The 23,506-nt window shown below is 40.1% G+C and overlaps 1 protein-coding gene across 2 annotated transcripts in view; it reads left to right on the top strand.

Annotated features, from left to right (window-relative positions):
* The window catches only part of septin12 (septin 12), a 55,592-nt gene that overhangs the window by 10,680 nt on the left and 21,406 nt on the right, over window positions 1-23,506 (top strand). Inside the window, exon 1 of one of the 2 annotated variants that reach the window (XM_027138116.2) lies at window positions 19,585-19,837. The exons of the other annotated variant lie outside the window; for it this stretch is intronic. The gene's annotated coding sequence lies outside the window, so the exon portion shown is untranslated. Of the gene's footprint in view, window positions 1-19,584; window positions 19,838-23,506 lie in introns of those variants that run through there. 2 annotated transcript variants of the gene reach the window in all.

The raw sequence follows: 23,506 nt of genomic DNA, 5'->3' as shown, positions 1-23,506 counted from the left end.
GGCGCTATGTTTAGTTGCCCCAGATCCTCCATGTGCAGTTTAGTCTACAACCTTTTTTAGGATTAGACTAACATTGAAGCAGCAGTTTTTTAATTAGAATTATTTTGACATATTTTGTCTCGTGACATGCCTGTTGTTTTACTGAGGTAAGAGGAGGGGGTTTAGACCCTACTCGGGAAACCGCTCCCTGGATCGCGGTAGGGCTACGGGTGGATATATTCTTGTTCCGACTCCAAAGATCTCAGATGTCATTGATGTGTACCACATTCCGTGGGTCAAGTGTTATCCCGAGTGTGGTATCTTTGGGTTTCCTCTTCTGCTTAAATATTTGGCCACGCAACGCTAACAGATGTTCTGGTGCACCAACGGGAAAATGCCACATCTTGTTTTTCCATGACTTGATTTATATTTTAAATAGAATCGCTTGCACCCATTGTTTAGCAGCATGTGGTGATGTTCCTCAACTTCCTGTGATAACATGGAAAAACAGATCATTCAAAACCTGACACTGTGTAAACTCTGAGCCAGGGCATTTATCTGCTCTGTCATGCGGTGTTGTCATGCAGAGGTCTGTGGAAATCCTGAAACAGCTTCTCAAACCCCAGAATGATAATCACACTGGGCTCCCTCATAATACATGCTCTGATAATTACTATGCCACTCTCTTGCTCTATGACAATAAGGGGCAGATTTTTGTGGGGGTCTGATCTAGTTACTGTAGCTAATACTGTAGCTAATACTGTAAAAATAATTACATTTCAGAGAACAAACAGAAAGCAATTCATTTCAAAGAGGCTCCGTTTATGTTTTTAAGGAGATACTGCGTTGTTACGGACAAGCCCTTACGATCGACCATAAAGTCTTGCTAATTCATGTTACCCTTCCTAAATTGTTGTTTTGCTCAGACTTCCTCTGACGCAAAGGTGTTTTGCTTCCTAATAAAAAAAAGGGATGAAAACAAGAACTAGCCAAAGGGCTTTCCTCCCCTTCCTTTCTTAAACCGAGAGATATACCATTAAACCTACCACAGAATTTGATCATTTGCTAGGTACAAAGCATTACCGCTGGAGACTTCTTCGTAAGTCTCCAACGATTACACACGTTTCCACATAACGTGTTTAATATTAGTCCAAGTTTCATAACCTATAGAATCCTCTATACAAGTCCTATGATAATTTTAAGAGGAAGCAATTCACAAGCTTTTATACTTTTAAGCATCAAATGTGACTGTAGTGATTCATGATCTAATTACCTAATTAACTGCACAGAAGAAACTTATGAATTGCTATGACTTTGTTACAACATTTGTTTTTGTAAAATCTACAAATTTGGCGAATTAAACACACAAAAAATATCCGGATTGTCTGACCAAATACAAGAGCTTGTCTTGTGAGAACGTTAGGATTAGTTGACAATTTTTGTACCTAAAAAATAGAAAAATCAGGATTGACTGAAAAACACCAGTATATACAGTATTGTGAGTAAAATAGCCCCCTAGATTAGCGTTTAGCATGTGTGGAAATCAGGGGCTTGAGTCTGGTCCACTCATCAAAAGTAGTAAAGCATAAAACATCTAAAAAGTCATTTTAGAAAACGACCAGAGATCGGTTTCTTTCTTTCTTTCTTTCTTTCTTTCTTTCTTTCTTTCTTTCTTTCTTTCTTTCTTTCTTTCTTTCTTTCTTTCTTTCTTTCTTTCGAACATCATGTCCCCACTTGTCTGTGGGCTCTTTGCTCGCTTATGTGGTGCAATTTATTTTGCGTTTAATGACAGTGATTTAAAGAATAAATTCTTCCCAAGCAGATGTTTGAGGCCTCTCCTCTATTGTCCCCCCTCCAGCTTAGCTTACAGAAAGTCTGAAGGAGCTTCTGTTAGCGTCTTAAAGAGAGCCCTGTTAGTTTTTCTAATTGAGAAGCTCGTGGATTACAAATCCGGCAGCGTGGCTGAGCTAGAACGCCGATCAACAGGGAGTTGTTCTCCGTCATGCTAGTGGTGCCGTTTCCACTGCTAGATTCGGAGCAATGTGTTTCCTCAGCCGATAAGACAGCGTTAGCCAATGAATGCAATCTTATCAATGGTGTCTACGCCAGATTTGTTTAAGAGTCTCATTTCATCGTGGGAGTCCCGATTCTTCTCTCCAGGAGCGGTCGATGCTCTCTAACCTGATGGTATAAGATTAGGAAATGGTAAGGAATGTACAGGATGGAATCGGAGGACTATACTTGGGCCTTGGTGTCATTCACATGCTAATTACTTAATTATTTTATCAAGGATTTGCACTAGTGGGTGTGGCTTGTTTAGCATATGTGTTTAGAATGCGAAAAAAAAAAGGAATAAACCGTAAATTTGCCCCAAACATAACATGAACCTAATTAAAATTTCACACACTCTCCAAAATAAAAGCCATTTGGTAATTATCTTTGTAGCTTCATTATGTCTTTATAACATTAATAGAATTTGGACCACAACTTTAAAGCTTTGCACTAAAAGACATTTAAAGGTATAAAACACACATTTTTTGTATCACCTCAACAACAGGTGAAAATTTGTATCTTGGTCCTTTTCTTTACACTCGATTTCATCCTAGATATGACCTTTTGGTCAAGTGAAGATTTAACATAAATCCAATTTGAGGGTAGATGCATTAAATCATGCCGGCTGCATTAAATCAGCAGACGTGAGTGAGGATTAACACGAAAGGGAACAAGAGAGAGAGAAAAGAAAAGAGGGAAGAACATCCCCGTGGGTCACATTTGACCTCTTGTAATGTTCTCGCAGTGGAAAGAACGGCGAATAGGTGAGAGACGAGCGACGATCACACTTCACGCGGCGTCTTCCGACTCTTAATCATCCTCAGGCGCAATAAAACTACGGTTTGTGGCTATGTGATGGATCTGGCGTTAGTTTTCTTGGTTTTTCCATGGAAAATAAATTCTTGTTTGTGTCATTATTATTCCATCGTCTGCCTGCTGCGTATTAAAGCAAAAGAAAAAAAATGCTGGTTTCACAAGCGGAATTTTGTGTTAAAGGAGAAAAGGAAAAAGAGTGTGGGTTGGGACTAAAGAGGAATGACATTGCGGTTCTGTGACCTCGTGTCACCGGATTTGTGTGTGGGGGATGCTGGGGGTAAGGGTTTGTAGGGTAACGGCTTCCATTTTGTCTTTGTTTACTTCAACTCTTCTTCCCAGAAGCCAGAAAAATGGAATTGGTGTCCTCAGGAAAGAGTTTCTATGTCAACAGCTCTCGTTTTTCTCATCTAAAAACAAACAAATTAAAAAACACATAAAATCGCTTATTATTTAAAATTTACGGAAGGAGTCTCCGATATTGGCGTTAAAGGTGAAGCTGGAAGTAATTAGAATTTTTTCTGAAAACACCAACTCTTTTTATAGAAATTTATTTATTTATTTATTTATTTATTTATTTTATTAAATGGAAGTGTTTACTGAAGAAAATTTAACTTTGAACTAAAGATTGTTGCCGGAAAAACCCCCAACCCTCGACAGGCCACACCCACAAACAACAAATACATAAAAAACAAAGTTGTAAACAATTATTACAGGAGATTGGCGTGCTAATCTGTTTAGCTAGCTTTATAAATTTGTTAATGTTGTTAATGGAACAAATCTCGGTTGTTTTGCTGATTTGTTTTATTGTTTTTATTGATTTCTTTTTTTTTCTTTTGCCTGCCTGTTAAATAATTTCAATTATTATTTAAAATCTACGGAAGGAGTCTCGACTATTAGCGTTAAAGGTGAAGCTGGAAGTGATTAGAATTTTTCTGAAAACACATCAAATCTTTTTAGAAGATATAGTTAAAGAATATAAATCAGTTTTACAGCCTTTCTGGCACTTTTTGACATGTCGTCAGTTTAACACTTATTTTAATGCAGATTTTTGGACTGGTGTCAGCTCTGGTGTGTTTCCCGACCTCGTCGACATGCTGTTTTTTTGTTGTGGAAACAGATCGGCTGTGTAGCACGTTAGATGTGGCATTCTTTGATCAGGATATCACGTATTACAAACCATCAGAGACAAAACCCAAAAGCCTTTAACTCAAATCCGTCCCCCGGGGCCTGAATTCTTCCAAGCCTCGATGATTTTGGAAACGTTGACGGGTAATGAAAAATGTGACGATTTGACTGGATTAATTAATTTTGGATGGAAGAAGTTTCCTGCCTGAGAGGGATGTATGCAAGTCGCGTTCAGGCTGAAAAGCTTTGCTTAAGCGGACGGGTCTTTCATAAGTGAAGGCCTTTGTGAACATGAAGCTGCCTCGTTCTGCTGCAGCTGACTTTCGGTGTGCATTTTTTTTTTCTGAGAGGTTTGTTGAAATTGGAGCCATTCCTAAGTAAACGCATGCCAAGTGGGCTTAAGAGTGCTATTATTTACGCACACGTTGCGCCTAAGCCACGGACTCGGCATCGAGGGAATCTTGAGCAGAAAGTACAGTGTAGATCATCTGAGGAAATAAAGGAGAAGTCAGTGGTTAAAGTCAGGAAGGTTTTAATTGGGAGCGAGAGAGGAAGAGCTAACAGGGTTAAGTTAGCTTAGCTTAGGGATTAAGCTAACGTTATTCTGGTGTAAGTGTGGTTTAATTTATGTAGATTTTTTTTAGATTTTAGATCAAACATCAGGACATCTGGGATGGGGTAGTTTAGTGGTTAAGGCGTTGGGCTAACCATCACATGGTTGTGAGATCAAATCTCAATTCCACCAAGCTGCCACAGCTGGGACCCCTGAGCAAGGCCCTTCAGCCTCAGTTGTATAAGAGGAAATGAAAATGTAAGTCGCCCTGCGTGAGGATGTTCTGCCAAACGCTGTCAAGGTAAATGTCGGCGTTTCGTGTGATGTCATCACAACACAAATTCAGCCCAAACACATTTTTAACTACAGCATTCACCAAAAAAAAACTCAAAATACTGCTAGTTGAATTCTTGATTCTGATTGGTCAGAAGCTGCCATCAGTCAACTGCCGGACAAATCGAAATCACTCTGCACAGCGCTGACACTAGACACTCCTCACCTAAATTATTGTCACAGTATAAATTATTTTTAATCCGATTACGTTTACCGTCCTAGTGAACAAGCAGTTACTATGGAAACCATTTACATTTTCTCCACCAATCAGAATCCAGAATACACGTAAATAAAAACTACCCGATAACGGAAGAATCTCGTGAGGCCGCGGTAGACTGCAAGGAAGCAGCCAATCAAATTAGTGCACAAAACTAGTGGTAATAGTGGATTAATAGGTTCGTTCCAAACATGTGACAGCGATGAGCTCATCGTTCAGGTGCTGGAGCTCTGCTTGTGATTTATAGCACCTCAGCGTTAATGTGTGCTTCTGCTGCCGTTTTTTTTTTCTGCCTGCAGCGTTTTCCTGATCCGTCCACGTCGTTCCTGTGCTAGAACGTAGCAGGGCCGTGCACGCGTGTGTGTGTGTGTGTGTGTGTGTGTGTGTGTGTGTGTGTGTGTGCATACGCCTTACGGTCTGGAGTTTATGATCTAGTGCAAGCCAAAGCTCGTTTCTGCTGTGGATTTATAACCCTCCAGTTCAACAGCTACTTCATTCACAAATCTATACTCAGGTGAGGAATATCAACAAGGTGACAAGCGCAGGACAAAGAATTTATTGCGGTACGCCATAAATATTCCAAATTCCTTCTCAGGATTCTGTCAGGACTCGGGACTCAGGTGATCATCTGGAATGTCGATGTTCATAAAAAAAGAACGATTTGGTTTTGTTTCCAATGATCGCACAATGATTTATTTTAAAAATGTTGTTTTTTTTTCTGTTTCTTTTGGTCTCCTGGACATTTGAAAATCTTGAAATTCTAAACATTTTAGGAGACTTTTCTAACCACCGTTGCTTACTGTTTACTCATTAGGAATAAATTTCAATTTGATTGATTTGATATTGTTAAAAGGGCTCAATATATAATTGAAATAAACTAAAAAACAGCAGTTTAGTTTTTGAAAACAAACTCCAAATTTGTTTTCGCGAGAATTTTTATTTATTTATTTATTTATTTATTTATTTTTAGAGGAAGCCTTTACTGAAGAAAATTTAAGCTTGAACTAAAGATCGTTGTCGAAAAAAAACCCTGACCCTGGACAGGCCACACCCACAAACAACAAACACATAAAAAAACAAAGTTGTAAACAATTATTACAGGAGATTGGCGTGCTAATCTGTTTAGCTAGCTTGACAAATTTGTTAATGTTGGTAATGGAACAAATCTCGGTTGTTATGTCGATTTGTTTTATTGCTTTTAATGATTTATTTTGTTCTTTTTGTCTGGCTGTTAAATAAATCTCATAGAACATGAAGGTGCAACAGCTAAACAAGTCAGTTTGCTAACTAAACAGTAGGAAGCGGAGCAGTTCATCTTCCTCATGAACCTGTGACACCCATCTTCCCATTTTTGTGGCTAATCAGGCTAATCCTTGTGCTCAAGTTTGACCATTTTCAATGGACACTTCTGCACTTCCTCAGTGCAGAAAGTTAACTCATTACATCGAGGCCCGGTGTCGGGCTCAAGTTGGGCGTCACAAATGTAATCACACCCCCAGACACTGTAATCAGAGAACGCACTTAGCACTAACTGGATAAGTGCATCCACCACGTCACACCACGTAGCGCCATTCCTCTGGAATGACGCACCGACCGTAGGTGCCGCGTGCTAGTCGGCGACGAGCGCTTGACATTTGCTCTTTCTGAAGGAAGTGACCCAAAACAACAATGCGCTCATTGTTTTGGTGGTACAGTGAGACTGAAAACACAAACAACATAGTGAACTTTCTGCACATTCATTTAGCTTCCTTTCTCATTGAAGTCTGGTCTTTTGTCCCGGTCTTCTCGGGCGTTTCGACTTGCTCGCAGTTTTTCCCTGCCCTTTGTGAAAGAAGGTTATCTTAATTATCATGACGTTGATAAATGAACTCTGCTGCAGTTTAGATTCGTGCTAACGTAAAAGTCTAAACAGAAATGGCAGCCACAGGGTGACGGTCGAACTCTGTGGACGGACTGTTTATCCTCCAAACGTAAAAAGCGCTTATCTTTCAGGCCCCGTCATTTAAGCTACTTGACATTCTTCCTGAGTCTCTATTAGCCTCAAAGGCACCATATCTTAATAAACAGGAAACAATAAACACTGAAGTTTCTTCTCATAGCGACGGTTCAAAGCGGCTCGGGGCTAATCAGAGAGGTGCGATGCGTTGTTTGACAAGAAGGATGCTACGTGGCCCAGCTGTAAAGCAGGAAACGTGTGCTTTTGGTAAACGTTCAGCGTCTTCTGTGCGTCTTCTTCTTGTAAACATTATGAGATCACGTCAGTGTCCGGGGCTGAGGTTCTTTACAACATTGTAGCAAGGTTGAAGGTCATGTTTTGTTTTTGAACAGTTAAAAGCCTGCCCTCTGCTTGTAACCCGGATCTTAAATTCATGATGTTTAAATTTTTATCCAAGGGAGTTTTTCCCAGGGCGCAAAACCTAAAACAGGAAACAACAAAAAGACAGCAAAACATTTTCTGCTGGACCAATCACCATATTTTAGGTTCAAGATCCAGGAAGTGATTGCTTTACCGCATATGTTTTGCCACATGGTATCCCACAATGCACTGAATTTGATCAGAAAATTGGTTTTGATTAATAAACTATTAATTATAAAATAAAGTTTTCATATCAATAAAAGTTCAGGATATCGACATAATGTATATTACAAAAAAACATATATATTTTAAAAATTAAATATGAGAATAATTGCAAGATTGTTACCATAAAAGTATCAGGAAAAAAAAATTACTAATAAAAACAAACATATTATTATTAATAACAATATTATTCAATAAGCAAATTCTAAGTGAATTGATTGTTTTGCGTTTTGAGAATTTATGCAGTAAAAGCAAAAATAATTGAAAATGAAAATAAATATTTTTTGCACAAATAAAACAAAAGAGGGGGGGGCATGGTGGCTTAGTGGTTAGCACGTTTGCCTCACACCTCCACAGTTGGGGGTTCGATTCCTGCCTCCGTCTTGTGTGTGTGTGGAGTTTGCATGTTCTCCCCGTGCCTCAGGGGTTTCCTCCGGGTACTCCGGTTTCCTCCCCCGGTCCAAAGACATGCATGGTAGATTGATTGGCATCTCTGGAAAATTGTCTGTAGTTTGTGAGTGAATGAGTGTGTGTGTGAGTGAATGAGAGTGTGTGTGTGTGTGTGATGGGTTGGCACTCCATCCAGGGTGTATCCTGCCTCGATGCCCGATGACGCTTGAGATAGGCACAGGCTCCCCGTGACCCGAGAAGTTCGGATAAGCGGTAGAAAATGAATGAAGGAATGAATAAAACAAAAAAGTGATGATGTGTAATTCAATTTGCATAACCAATCAGCAGCGGACAATACTGCTTGCCCCGCCCCAAAATACAGTGCGTCTCTGCTGACGTTGAAAAGAATACGTTTCGGTAGAACCTTTAGCACCTTGAATCTTTTTTTTGTTCCTTTCAATATTTTGGATTTCTTGATGTGCTTGACAATCCTTGCCCAGAACACACACGGCGGATTTGACACAATTTCCTAAAGACGATGTACTTACACTTTTTATGAGCTGATTTCTGCCGCCGGCAATGAGATTTAATGAGTTTTGAGATTCCAGCAGATATATCGAGTTACGGCACAGAAACACACGGCTCGTCAGTTCCCACATTGCTGCAGCTGTCTCAAACACACACACACACACACACACACACACACACACACACACACACACACACACACACACACACACACACTTATTGTATTGTACTACATGAAAAAAAAGTGAAAAAAAGAAGACTTTTCCTGGGCGGCAGCTGAACTCTGAAATCCTATTACAGAAGCTTTTTATATGGTTTATTTGCAAACAATCGTATCTTTGTACGACGTGGCCTCTGAGCTAATAAAACAGTATCAGACGACATCACGGGTGGATTGTCTGTGTGTCATTTACAGTCTTTCACCTCCATTTATTAACTCTTATTCTCTATCCAACAGCATGATCCAGTCAAAACTGACATCTGTTTGTGAGTCCGAGTGTTTATGATGCTCGGCTTTGTGCTGGATGGGGATCTCCCTGAAAGGAAGGAAACACATGTACTTTAATGAGGATGTGTATTTCCCCTGCTTGAAAAGCTATTAAAAACCCTGCCAAGGGTATAAACATTAAACGATAAGCTGGATCTTTAATGTTAACACACGTGTGGAAGGAGTGTGTGTACACAGCTGACTGAGCACTTCCTGAGGAAATGGACTGCATGAGAAGGCAGCAGAATTAGAATTATCCATATAGTGAGTTTTTTTTTAATGATGCAGCTAATGAAGGGCTTACAAATAATCTACCAGTCAAACGCTAAGATAGGAAGTGAAATATAATAAATCGAGTGAAAGCTAACCTGGTGTGTGAAAGGTAATCTAGTGTGTGGAAGGTAATCTAGTGGGAGAAAGGTAAGATAGAGAGTGGAAGGTAATATAGTGTGTAAGTGCATGGTAATAAACAGTAATCTAGTGGGTGAAAGGTAATCTAGTGACTGGAAGTTAATCTAGTGGGAGAAAGGTGATCTAGTGACTGGAAGGTAATCTAGTGACTGGAAGGTAATCTAGTGGGAGAAAGGTAATCTAGCGAGTGGAAGGTAATCTAGTGGGATAAAGGTGATCTAGCGACTGGAAGGTAATCTAGTGACTGGAAGGTAATCTAGAGGAAGAAAGGTAATCTAGCGAGTGGAAGGTAATATAATGGGTGAGTGGAAGGTAATAAACAGTAACCTAGTGGGTTAAAGGTAATTTAGTGACTGAAAGGTAATCTAAAGGAAGAAAGGTAATCTAGCGAGTGGAAGGTAATCTAGTGGGAGAAAGGTAATAGTGACTGTAAGGTAATCTAGTAAGCGGAAGGTTATATAGTGGGTGAGTGCAAGGCGATAAACAGTAATTAAGTGGGTAAAAGGTAATCTAGTGACTGGAAGGTAATCTAGTGGGTGAAAGGTAATCTAGTGACTGGAAGGTAATCTAGTGGGTGACAGGTAATCTAGTGACTGGAAGGTAATCTAGTGGGAGAAAGGTGATTTAGTGACTGGAAGGTAATCTAGTGGGTGAAAGGTAATCTAGTGACTGGAAGGTAATCTAGTGGAAGAAAGGTAATTTAGTGAGTGGAGGGTAATCTAGTGGGAGAAATGTAATGGTGAGTGGAAGGTAATCTAGTGGAAGAAAGGTAATTTAGTGAGTGGAAGGTAATATAGTGGAAGAAATGTATTGGTGAGTGGAAGGTAATCCAGTAAGTGGAAGGTAATATAGTGTGTGAGTGCAAGGTAATCTGGGAAGTAAAAAGCAGTCTAGTGGTTGAAAGGTAATCTAGTGAATGAACAGTAATCTAGTGGGTGAAAGTAGTGAGTAATATGTAATATGGTGAAAGTGAAGTTAAAGTAAATTGAAAGTAACCTAGTGAGTGAAAGCTGATCTAGTGGAAAATCTGTCAGTTGTTTAAATTTGATTGTTGCAAAGCTATAATAAGTATAGAGTGCAGATTTAATGACTTAATGCTAATCTAGAGTAAAACCTATCATGGTAAACTAATAAACAAAAAGGACTAACTGGAAGCTAACATAACTAAACTAGTCTAGATTATTTGCACCATAATTTTCCTCACCGTAAAATGTGAACGATAACCAAACACACCGTTTTCCTTCCATTCTTTCTGTTTCCAGGTGCATATCAATAGATGATCTTGCACCATCAGGTAGTGGTAGCAGATGAAGGATCTCAGTATGAGTGGGTGGAAAAAGAAAAAAGAAAAACATACCAAAAGCTCCACCTCTTTGATCAGATTATTTTTGCTCTCCGGTTTACACCAACGTTGCCCGGAGCTGCAGCTAAGACAATTGCCACATTGTACATGCAAAACAAATCAAACATTGACCCATTTAATCCCACTTAGTATAATTATCATTTATAGAACGTGATAACGGTGAACAAAAATGCTCTTTCATGACTGAATCACATACATTCATAAGCACTATTCGGACGGGACTAGTTTTACGTGGGGACGTGGGGTAATGCAATTTTACCTCAGGACGTCTGTAATATTAATTGGCCAATTCGCACGGGACAAGACATCTCAGTAAAACTAGCAGAAGTGGGAAGGGTAACTCGCTTTACGCACCACAGTAACCTCCTTGTTGTCATGTGCGTATGATGTTGCTTCCCGTTATCACGTGCGCAAACAGACAACTTGGCGCCTCCATGCTTGAAAAACGCGCCAAAAACTACTTTTAAACAGGAAATGACGAAATTTTACCGTACATATTTACAGCGGGTCTATTCGGACGGGATCAGTATTACCTGAGGTAATTTTTCCGGACCTTTTTACAGAAGGTAAAAGTCGCCGTAATCTTTACTGACATTGTCTGTAATGATTACCGAGATGGCACATTCGGACAGGACTAAAATCACAGAGAAGCTCTGGTAATAATTACTTTACCCCCACGTCCCCACGTAAAACTAATCCCGTCCCGAATAGGGCCTTACTTGCCAGAAGTGAAGCTGGAAAAATAAGTTGTTTTTATTGAATTTTGCTGAAGTAAATTCTCCCCTGCTTGGGCCTTTCTATACAGAGCTTTACTACCCTGTCAGTAAAAAGGCACAGGTCTTTTTTTTTTAAACCCTGGACTTAGAAGATTGCCTATCTCATTAGCATACTTTATTAATGACAACCGAGCAAGCTACGCTAACTCTGTTTTTGTGTGTGTAAATGATTTCTAATCAGATGAAGGCTCTAGTATAAAGAACTTCTTTCTCTGGGTTTAGAAACAAGCGACGAAGCTAATGCTCATTTCACAGGAAGATTAATTGAGCCTTCACTGCACCTTTGATACTCCCTTTCCAATTCAGGTGCCCTCCTGCAGGCAGATAAGAAGGGTACCGAAGACGAAAGAAGGAGCAGCATGTGATAAGATAAGGAATCAGCCCCAGGCTGATGATGGCGATTTATTTTCTCCTGTTTTGTGTTTGGAAAGAGGGAGTGGTGTGTGAGTGTGAGGCTGTTGAAACTGGAGCTTTTGACCAAAAAGAAGGAAGGAGAGTCCGGAGGTTGGGGGGTGCTTGGCGTTCTCCATGCATCTGGTGGTGGGATCCTGTTATTGTTTTTAGGGAAGGAAGGCTCCAGATCCATGGGTCCTTGACCAATTAGTCACTCCTGCATGGAAACAGAATTAGGATGAGGCTGTTTTGTCCACTTTGTGGGAAGAAATCTGTTCCGAATAGGAAACAGTTATGTCCTCCAATGTAAGTCGTATTAATGTCATTTGCTTTTAGGTTAATTGCCATCAGATTGCTCATAATGTATTTTATTTCATTAAATGTTAATAGCTCCTTGAGTTCAACCCTTATATATATGCCAAAACTTGTGTTTAATTGGGTTATAAAAACAATGCCCAGTTTTTCTTTTGTAAGTTTTTATGGCCTTTTCTTGCATGAGGTTGCTGTTTTGAAACAGAACATGAGTAAAGATTAGCTTTAGGAAGAAAAGCTGCTAAATGCATTTGACCCACTGACCATGGTGGACCACCTTGTGCAAACATAGCTGGTATGTGAGTCTGTGTGACTCTGGGAATGCCGTATATTTCCGACGGACCTTTCAAACATAAGTCAATCCCCCACCTAAAAACACTGAATTCGAATTTGTACAATTCAGAGCTGCTTCCCTTCAGTTGAAGATTCTACTGTGCAGATAAAGGTGTGTATTTCTTTCCTTGGAAGATTGTCAGAAAGGAACGGCGCCTTTTGCTTTGGTAGTATCGAGTTCCGTACAACTTCCTGAGGAATTGGAATTATCAACATATTGGGCCAAGACATGAATGGCAGCTTGGCTTTCCCACCTAGCTCCAGGCTGGAAAAGTAACCAGATCAACAAACCCAATCTGGGGAGCATCTCCCACTTTCAGCTAAGGTTACACTTATAGCCAAGAAATTGTGGAATCTAATTTCTGCAGTTTTGTCATTTTTTAGGATTTGGTCTGGGTAAGAAATTTCCTTAAAAAAAAAATTTCGACAGTACTAGTAATATCTTACAACGTAATATGTTACATGCACCAAATAATTATAGCATTGTGGTACCAATAGGGATAATTTGGGATGAGTCTAAAAAGATAGGTTAGAATACCTTAAAATAATTAGTGGTGGTTTAGAATGACTCTCAAACCAATAGTGATGGTTTGGTACATCTTGGACCGAGAAAGTACATTCATTCAATCATTCATTCATTCATTCATTTTCTACCGCTTATCCGAACTACTCGGGTCACGGGGATCCTGTGCCTATCTCAGGCGTCATCGTGCATCGAGGCAGGATACACCCTGGACGGAGTGCCAACCCATCACAGGGCACACACACACACATTCTCATTCACTCACACAATCACACACTACGGACAATTTTCCAGAGATGCCAATCAACCTACCATGCATGTCTTTGGACCGGGGGAGTAAACCGGAGTACCCGGAGGAAACCCCCGAGGCACGGCGAGAACATGCAAACTCCACACACACAAGTTGGAGGTGGGAATCGAACCCCCAACCCTGGAGGTGTGAGGCGAACGTGCTAACCACTAACCACTAAGTTTGGAAGGGTTCGGTTCCAACAGCTGTTTTTGAATTATTTGAATGCAATAGGGAATAACTTGGAATCAGGGTTAAGCATAATTATGGAAGATCTGCAATACTTCAGAACCAACAGAGAAGGTATAGGGCCCAATAGAGATAATCTGAGATGACTTCAACCCAGATTGGAGAGTTGGATTACTTGGACCCAAGGGGATAATGTGGGTGGGCTTGACCAAAGTCATAGAAAATGTTTGGGATGATTTGGGTCAATAGGGTCACCTGTGATAGGCTCCCATTGACCCAGTAGAGATGTTTTGAGATGTCTTGAACTTGATGGAGATTGTATGCAACTTGGACTTCATAGGGATAGTTTTGGATGACTCAAACTTGAAAGGGATCATTTGGGATGATGCCGACTTGATAAGATTTGTTTACGATGGCCCAGAGCCAATAGGAAAAGTTTGATGTTTCTTGTTTTGGGATGATTTGGACATAAAAGGGACACTTAGACGTAGAGTAGAGCGTTTGGGATCTTTTGAATTTAGACCCAATAAAGATGAGGTTAGAACTGTAACCAGTGTGGATCAAATGGATTCAATAGGTATATTTTGGGTTAGCTTGAACCTAGTCACCATGATTTGGATGTTTATGGATCACTTGGCCCCAATGGATGTCCGAACTACCTCAACAAGGCAGGATACACCCTGGACGGAGTGCGAACCCATCGCAGGGCACACACACACTCTCATTCACTCACACACTCACACACTACGGACAATTTTCCAGAGATGCCAATCAACCTACCATGCATGTCTTTGGACCGCGGGAGGAAACCAGAGTACCCGGAGGAAACCCCCGAGGCACGGGGAGAACATGCAAACTCCACACACACACCCAAGGCAAAGGCGGGAATCGAACCCCCAACCCTGGAGGTGTGAGGCGAATATGCTAACCACTAAGCCACCGTGCCCCGTACTGTGTCTCATGAGCACTATTAAATTTTATCATTAACTGTTTTCATTCATTACATTCTGTTTATAAAATCATACTATTTTTGTCATTTTATAATGATACCTGAAAGCATAGTGTAATATATGGTCCATCGCTGAATTCCCACAATGCCACAGTAAATCCAAACGATATCTTTTTAACACATAGACATTCCTTTAACCCCATGCACTGTTTGCTTAGCTGCAGCTTGTCTCGTCCATCGTATTTTCTCCACTGAAGTGCATAAAGCACAGGAAACGCAGGTCACACAGCAGATGTGCCTAAACAATGTTTGTGTGACGAACATCACAACATTCGTGTCAGTGGTCTCATTCACCACTAGGGGGCAGCGAGCGAGTTTATTAACATGCTTGATAAAAACAGTGTTTTTTTTTCCTTTCATTGAAATATAGGAAGTTAATATCTAATTAGCAGTATGCAGTTTCTTTGTGTATCATCTTATTGTGTATTATTTGATAGGAGAATAAAATTTAACAGGCCTGAATGACGAGAACGATAAATAAGTGTCAGTTGAGAAGTGATGAAATGATGTTGATTATTTATAGCACGACATTATTTAACAGCACGTATCCATCCACAGTTACATGGATTGTTATGGAATGTTCATGAAACATCTCCAGTTATCACTTACGCTTCATCCCGTCAGCAAATTTCTCTCGACCAATAAAAATGTGTATAATTTGAACGATGATAAATTGTTGGTTATTTCACCAAGTTATTAACTAAGAAACGTACGAAAACAGTGGCGAAAGCAAACAAACAACAGGTTCATTGTTAAACTCTGAAATGTAAGCTAGAATGATTTGAACTAGGTGAATCGCTAAGTGTACGAAAATACAAAATGTTGTGACAGCTTAAGGTGACAATCATCTGATTATTTAGATATGATACAATGATGATTGAAACTGTGAGTAAAATGTTTTTTTCATTTAATGCAATGAATAAAACTTTTTTTTGTCTCCACCAAAAAATCCCCCTGTTGGTCCCCCAGTCTCCTGTTTGATCCCTCCAGGAGGCTGATCCCGATTGACCCTTACACAAGTCCCTACTCATCAGGGAACAAGGGTGGGTGAAAAGGGAAACGCTGATCTGGCAACCCATATGATTCGTAAAAAAAATTTTCCCCACATTAGCATAGGATCACGGCTACAAATGAGACCTTTTGTTGTTAATGGGGGTCAGAAGACATGGACATTGGAGACGGGGGAACACCCTAGGGTCCAATCGCTGCTCACAGAATACAGAGGTTCCTTTTAGCGCCGTTGCAGGATTTTGACTGGAAATGTACAGCAGATGGCTCGGGCTGTCGTCCATCTGAGTCACACAGGGTTGTGTTCACGTTTTCCGTAGTTTGTTTTTGCTGGCTGAAAAAAACCCTATCAATTTGAACTGGGGAAAAAACAAACGTTTATGAAATGTTTTAGGAAAATGTTGTGGAAAGGTTATCACCCTGGAAATGTAGTTGTTAGACAAAGTGGATTTGTGTGTTCGGCTTGTTCTTTAATTACTCCAGGCAGCTCAACCAATCAATCTCATCGTCTGCTTTTATTATTACAGGGAACATACTGATACATGTGTCCTGACCTGCTCAGCCATGTTTACATGTTGAAACCTGCTAAGAATACAAATTCCCACACAAATTCCCAAGGCTTTATAAGAGTTTTTAAATATAGATTGTCTCTGCTAGGGGGGGACACGGTGGCTTAGTGGTTAGCACGTTCGCCTCACACCTCCAGGGTCGGGGGTTCGATTCCTGCCTCCACCTTGTGTGTGTGGAGTTTGCATGTTCTCCCCGTGCCTCGGGGGTTTCCTCCGGGTACTCCGGTTTCCTCCCCCGGTCCAAAGAGATGCATGGTAGGTTGACTGGCATCTCTGGAAAATTGTCTTTAGTGTGTGCGTGTGTGAGTGAATGAGAGTGTGTGTGTGCCCTGTGATGGGTTGGCACTCCGTCCAGGGTGTATCCTGCCTCGATGCCCGATGACGCCTGAGATAGGCACAGGCTCCCCGTGACCCGAGAAGTTCGGATAAGCGGTAGAAGATGAATGAATGAATGAATGAATGAATGAATTGTTTCTGCTATTAGAGTCCATAAATACAATTCACACATTTGGCAGTTGTCACGTGTCCTGTGGATATATGAATATATAGTTTTGTAGGTCTCAAGCATAAATATTACAATCGGTGCCTGCATTAACTTCATAACCCCCCACAATCCGATCCAAAGTGAAAATAACCAGGAACTGAACGAAATTGACTTGATCGTGATTTATGAAGCATGGTGGTGGTAGCGTCATGTACAGAGTTACTCACGGCCCCTTGAATAATGGCGTCTTGCATCAGTTAATCCCTTAATCAATGTATATCCCAGACTTTTGTTTTTTTTTATTGCCTCCTTGGGCTTTGTGATGCCATACGTTTCACTAAGTTTTCAAGCTTTTTTCGCGGACCGTCGACGAAAATAATTATATGACTCCTTGAGGACGTAATATAGGGGTTTCACGTGAAATGTGCTACACGTGAAATGTGCTACAGTTTTGTATGCACTATATTATGGGCTATTTGGTGTGAATTCATGACGTATATTCCCCTTTCATTTCATTTCAGTCCTACTGCAAAATGTTGAAAAGTTAAATACGTATGCAAGGCATCGTATAGCTGAAATAAATAAGACTTCTGAAGATTTTACTTGTATCGTTTCCTTTTCAAAAAGATTCAATCTGAAGTCTGAACTAGAGAGGAAAACATGAGGGTTTAAAGAATCTTGGCCTAGCTGCCAATTTGGCACTTTCAGATCAATAATATTTCCCAAGATTTGAACGATTCCACGACTTGTTGGTTTTTATATTTAACGCTGACTGGTGCCGACTCTGAAACATAATCCGTGTCAGTGGAATTCACTTAATGGAATATAAAAGAGGCTGAAAAATGAGCTGCTTTCTGTTCTTCCTGTGGAACCGACTGCCAGTGTAGCATGTAGCATGTTACGTCTTGTCGATCTGAGGTAATATCGAGTCGCTGTAAAAACTCGGGTTGAGCAGATGTAATGCCTCTTTGCAGTGGCAAACACAACAACTATGGCGGATGTTGCTTTACTGTTAATGTTCATGGCTTTGCGAAAGTACATTGGCATCCAAACGCGGCGAATAAAACGTGTACGTGCGGCGGTTGTAATCGATAAAGTACATAATGTTATTTTATCATTAACACAGAAAAAAATTTAGCCTTAGCATGTAGCTACCTACTATCATGTGTGCTGATAACGTATCATATCGCGGTAAAGTAAAAATGTATTAAACATTAGTATACTTAAGGTACATTATCAAATGCGCTAACAGTAGCCCCGCCCCCAGCTCCTGATGCAAGCGGTTCTTAAGTCTAGACCAGCAACGTTTTGGTGCTACTTAAGAACCACTTTTCCTGGTTCAGAGCCGGTGCTTTGGCGGTCGAAACAGAGAGAACTGGTTCTGAATTAGGCTCCAACTCGAACTGCCTCGGTGGAAAAGGGGCATGAGAGTTCTGTGAAGTTAAAGTGTGAATGATGCAATAAACAAAGTAAACATTAGCTAGCTAATATTAGCCAAGGTGAAAATAGTACAACAATAAATCAGTTCACTTTTACTGACGAACGTTGATTTGACTATGATTAGAAAACGTCTTTGTTTTCATTTTCGTTAGCTTGAACATTTCTGAAATAGATTAATTAGCTTGCTAAGATTATTAATACAAATTATTTGAATGAATTTTAAGTACCGGTGAACTCCGCCTACTTTATTTGATTTTCTAGTAGCATTTAGCTAATTAGATTGGTAAACGTACCATCTATACAGGTCACTGCGCTCGTTCTAGTATGTGGAACGGACTTAGGTTGCTGGAAGCTACAGATCAATGAACTTCATCACTTCATCACACAAGCCCACCCTTATTGTTTTCTGTGCCATCTTTCTCCTTCTATATAAAGTGTTCTAGCGGTACGGATAAAGGGATAAACAGGAACTTTTCAGCCTCCGTGCCTACATTTTGTGCAGGAGCATCATTAAAAATAGAAATGTCGAACAAAAAAGGTTCATCAGATACAGGATGTTGCGATGGAAGAGGTCACCAAGAGACAATGCTATATTTGATTCCTGGAAAACCGCCATCTCAGAGAATCCCTTAGATCCTGTACTGTAGGTTGAGGTCTCGCGACATGTTGCTGAAACTCCAGATGAGGAGGTTATGGAGGTTGTGCGGTGCTCGAAAGAGGCCATTTCCTTCTGTACTGCGTGTGTTTTGTCTTTCCGGAAAGTTCAGCATCCTGCTTCGCTGATAGCGCGTCATAATAGCAAAGCCGCAAACCATTAGCGCTTTAGGTCAGTTTTATCTCATGAGACCTGGGGATGTGACACTTTAGACGATGTTGTAGATTACTTTAAAAAATTTGGGTTAAAGAAAAGGGGGGGGGGGGTTAAACCTAGAAGCAGGGGATCTCTTAGTTCGGATCTATACAGAACTTTTTACGGAGAAATCTGTAAAGTGACAGAAAAATGCTGCTTTTGTTTTCTATAAATAAGGAGTAAATCTAGAACCTTAAACTTTTCTGAGAGGGAATATATTCGGAGAGATCTGTACAGAACCTGTAACTATTTACTCATAGGAACGGACAGAAGAATCGATTAAAAAATAAATGTTGGCCAAATGCTTGGGAAAAAAAAAAAGGAAAACTTATTTTGCTCTCGAAATATTTATATGATAAAAGGGTCATAAAGGGACTTTATAGAACCCTCTGTACTGTCAGAAAAAGGGGGACATGTAGGACTTAAAGGAAAAAAAGGAAAGAACCTTTAACAAGTGAGAGATTGAGGGTGTGTGTGTGTGTGTGTGTCTGTGTGTGTGTGTGTGTGTGTGCGATCTTTGCTCTGCCCCACTTCCTCTCCTGACAAACGGCATTACTCAGCTAACACTTACTCATTTACTGTAAAAAAAAAAAGATAGAAAAAACGGAGAGAAAGCTAAATCTCAGTGTACGAGAAAGAGCGGACGTGTGTGTCAGTGTGTGTCCTTGTGTGTCTGTGTGCACTCCGGCGTGTGTGCGCGTGTATCGGGTGTGTTTAGTGGGTGTGTGTTGTGTTGTGTGTGTTGTTGTGCTTCCCCCCCCCCCCCCCCTGTTGGACATTGTACAGGGCTGGGCGAGAGGAAAAGCAGTTTCTTCTTAACTCTGGACAGGGTGAGTCGGTGTGTCTTCACACACACACACACACACACACACACACACACAGACACACACACACACACATGCTTTAGGAGGACATTACAGAGCTACATTCGCTGCAGGAGAGTCATGTTGTGTGAACTCATGTCGGAAATTTGGAAAAAAGCCTGAACGTTGTGAAACAGGAAAAGTTTGCGTGTCGAGAGCTTCATCTCTTTTACACGATATATAAAAGCGTGTTGACGTCTTCTAGAGTTTGACGAGTCCTACATGTGCGCTCCGTCACTCCACGCTCCTCCTTCAGCACTTTCACTTCTCAGTGTTTGAGCGTTCAAACTTTTCTTCAGATCCATTATCGTTTCTTCCGCTCACTTTTTGAAATAGAAGGAAATCACACATCTTTTTATTTATTTATTTATTTATTTTTGACTGGAGATTCTCTTGAGATTCAGTTGAACATCTGTTTGGACTGTGTGCCGAATGAACTCCATGCTTCTTACTGATCCGACTCCTTAGTTTCAGTCTTATTTTCAGGTTTTGCAAAATTTTGACCCCCCCCCCCCCCAATGTAATTCTTTTTTTTGGTAAAATACGTATAATATAACGGAGTACAGCATCAGTACAATAACTATTAGTGTATAATATTTTAACGTCAGTTTTCGGTGCCTTATTTTCAAATTTGACCAGATTTCTGTGGAAATTGTCGTAAATTGGCGAAATTTTCTGTCGTTTTTTTTTTTCTTGGTGTTTTATTTTTGTACAGATACATTTCACAGATTTGTGCATGTCCACAGTGGGGAGGTTTTCTGTTGTGAATCTGTAAGTTTATTGAAATTTTTGAAAGAAGTGTCTGGGGTTTTTAAAAAAAAATTTTTTTTAGTTTAGTTAATTGACCCTCGGGTCGATCTGGTGGTTAAGACGGTTTGCGCTGTGAGGCGTTCGTACACACAGATAGCCGACAAACGAAGCGAGCTTCACTCTGTGGCCTTTCAGCATTTCTGGAGTGTGTAAATGTCACCAGCGCTTAAGCAGAACATCAGACTTTGGTGTCTTTTCGGACTTCCTGAATTCCGACCATGAACTTCCTCTTGTACGGGTTCGAGGACGTTCCTTTCCTGTCAGAGAAATGAGTTTTGTTTTTTGATTTTCATTTCTAGTTCGGTTTAATTTCTACAGCTTCGCGTCACGATTCTGTCTAGAAAGCGGAAGATGTCCTGAAACAAAAGTTGTGTGAGGTCAAAATAGTAAATATAAAAATGCGCTAGATTTCAAGTGCAGTTGAACAGAACAACAGATTTAGCAGAAATCACATTCAGAGCCCACATACGACCCAGTTTAAGAGATGATAGTGATAAATTATTATTATTATTATTATTATTATTATTATTATTATTATTATTATTATTATTATTATTATTATTATTATTATTATTATTATTATCGTCATTAAAAGGTCACTCGCTGTTCATTCCCACCCACTTTTCCAGTTCACTGTTTCTGTCTTATTAAGCAGAAGTGGGCTGTTTTATTCTGATTATACCTGCACTTTTGCTATGAGACAAACTTTCAGATGTCTTCAGAGTCTCGCGTGTAGGTTGCGGCGGTCAGTATGTGACACCGTTAGATGCAAAACAGCCGTTTATTCGGTGACACCAAAGGTGTTAATCTGGGTGATTTCATTTGTACTGATCTGGCAACCTTGATTCCTTTGGAGAAGAACTTGTAATTATGTTCAAATTGTGTTGCAAGACAGGAAGTAAATGCAACCGGCTCAATGTGGCACTGAATTGGTTAAACATGCCACCAGGGAGGGAGGGAGAGAGAGTGAAAGAGGCCCACATCACACTCAGAGAGCTGTCTGTGGTCAAACAAACACACACACACACACACACACACACACACACACACACACACACACACACACACACACACACACACACAGTGCCTGCATAACTGACATCTTCAGCTCGTATCACTTAAGCTAAGGAACAAACAGCTTTTACTTCTGTTTCTTTTCGTTTCTTTTACATGAGGATGGATTTGTATGAAATAATCTTTGCTTGTGTTTTTCAAAGAACTTGACACTTCGTCTAAGTTGCACAATAGTCGCTCTCCTTTCGTCTACGTGTTACAAAGGCCTCGGCGGTCGTTATTATTCCTCGTGTGTCCCACAAAAAAAAACGTATGATTCCGACAAGTCCTTTCTACCTCTCAGCGTGAAGTCTAGCGTTCTGTCTCAGGGGCCTTTCTGAAAAACCAACAGGAGGAGGAGGAGGAGAAGATGGAGAAGGAGGACGTTCTTCTTCTTCTTCTTCTTCTTCTGGCTATAGGGTAAACCCGGCATCCCTACATGGATGCACTCAGGCGTCGTCTCTCCTCCAGATCATATAAGGACTGCAGAAGTTTAGACACAAAACTTTGTGTGTGTAAAGTCGAGCAACACCACCCCCCCCCCCACACACACACACACACACACACACTTGACCCGGATTTTTCCCACAGGTCCAGCGTTGCCTGGTCAGGGCTCGTTAATGAATCTCCAAAGTAACATGGAGAACATCACACACTCATCTTCATACATATGGAGCTCTACACTTTTAAAGGCGGGGCATCTGTGAGTCCTCAAACCGTCCAATCAGCTTTCAGAAATCTACTAAATAGTGAATCATGGCTGAAAACAATGGCAGGTATTTGTCAGATGTCTAGCATGTTCTTGGATAATGCTAACACAATGCTAATACATGGCCTCAAATGTGTGTTTATTATAATAAAAGTTCCTGATTTTATTCCACTAAAAGACTTTAGATTTAGTCGAGTGATAATAGAATCACAATTATTTTTTATTTCAGAACAGAAATGCAGAAAAGTATGACATAATCAGTAGACTAGCAGCTAGCATTAGCTAGGTTTGTGGTGAATTTTTTTTTTCATGGAAAATAAAATAATAAAATAATAATAAATTAAATAATGCTTTTTGAAGCTTCATTAAAAAAATGAAAAGCAGGAAAAATAAAAAATAAAAAAAATCTATAAAAATTTAATTTTATTTTTAGTGATGGAAAATAATTTATAAAAAGAAAATATCAATATAAATATGTATAAATATATAATATATAAATATTATAATATATAAATATATAGAAATATGTGTATTAATAATTATTTAAAAAAACAGTAAAAAAAAAAAAAAAGTAAAAGATTTAAGTAAAAGCATCGATAAAAAGGCAAGTAAACTTTTTTGTTATTAAAGAAACCGGTACCAGAACCGTGAGTCCAAACTTTCTGCTCACTCACACAGAACCTTCTTTATGTGTCCAGAACAATCCGACTACAGAGTGTCTGATTTCTTTGTGTCTGATCTCCAGCTGATGTTTGCGAATCCAAACGTTTCTCCAGAATGTTCTTCATGCACTTGAAAGGGTCTTTAAAGGAATTGTGTTTTGATACTCATTGCTTTTGCAGGACAATTCCTTATTCTCCTGGCTCTGTGTTCATCAGGGGAGTATGATAGATGTGAGGAGAGGAAAGGAAAGGATGGTGTGGGGGAGGAGTGGAGTGGCGTGGTGTGGTGTGGTGTGGTGTGGACTGGAGTGGAGGAGAGGAGAAGAGAAAGAGTCCTCTTTTGGATTAGTGTGAGCTCCTTGGCAATCTGCATGTGAATGAGTGTGAACAGCTTTAGCCGTT

Source organism: Tachysurus fulvidraco, chromosome 15, assembly GCF_022655615.1.
Source record: "Tachysurus fulvidraco isolate hzauxx_2018 chromosome 15, HZAU_PFXX_2.0, whole genome shotgun sequence".
Taxonomy (NCBI): domain Eukaryota; kingdom Metazoa; phylum Chordata; class Actinopteri; order Siluriformes; family Bagridae; genus Tachysurus; species Tachysurus fulvidraco.
The sequence above is the reverse complement of the archived record's forward strand: the minus strand, read 5'-3'. Positions and strand labels throughout refer to the sequence as shown.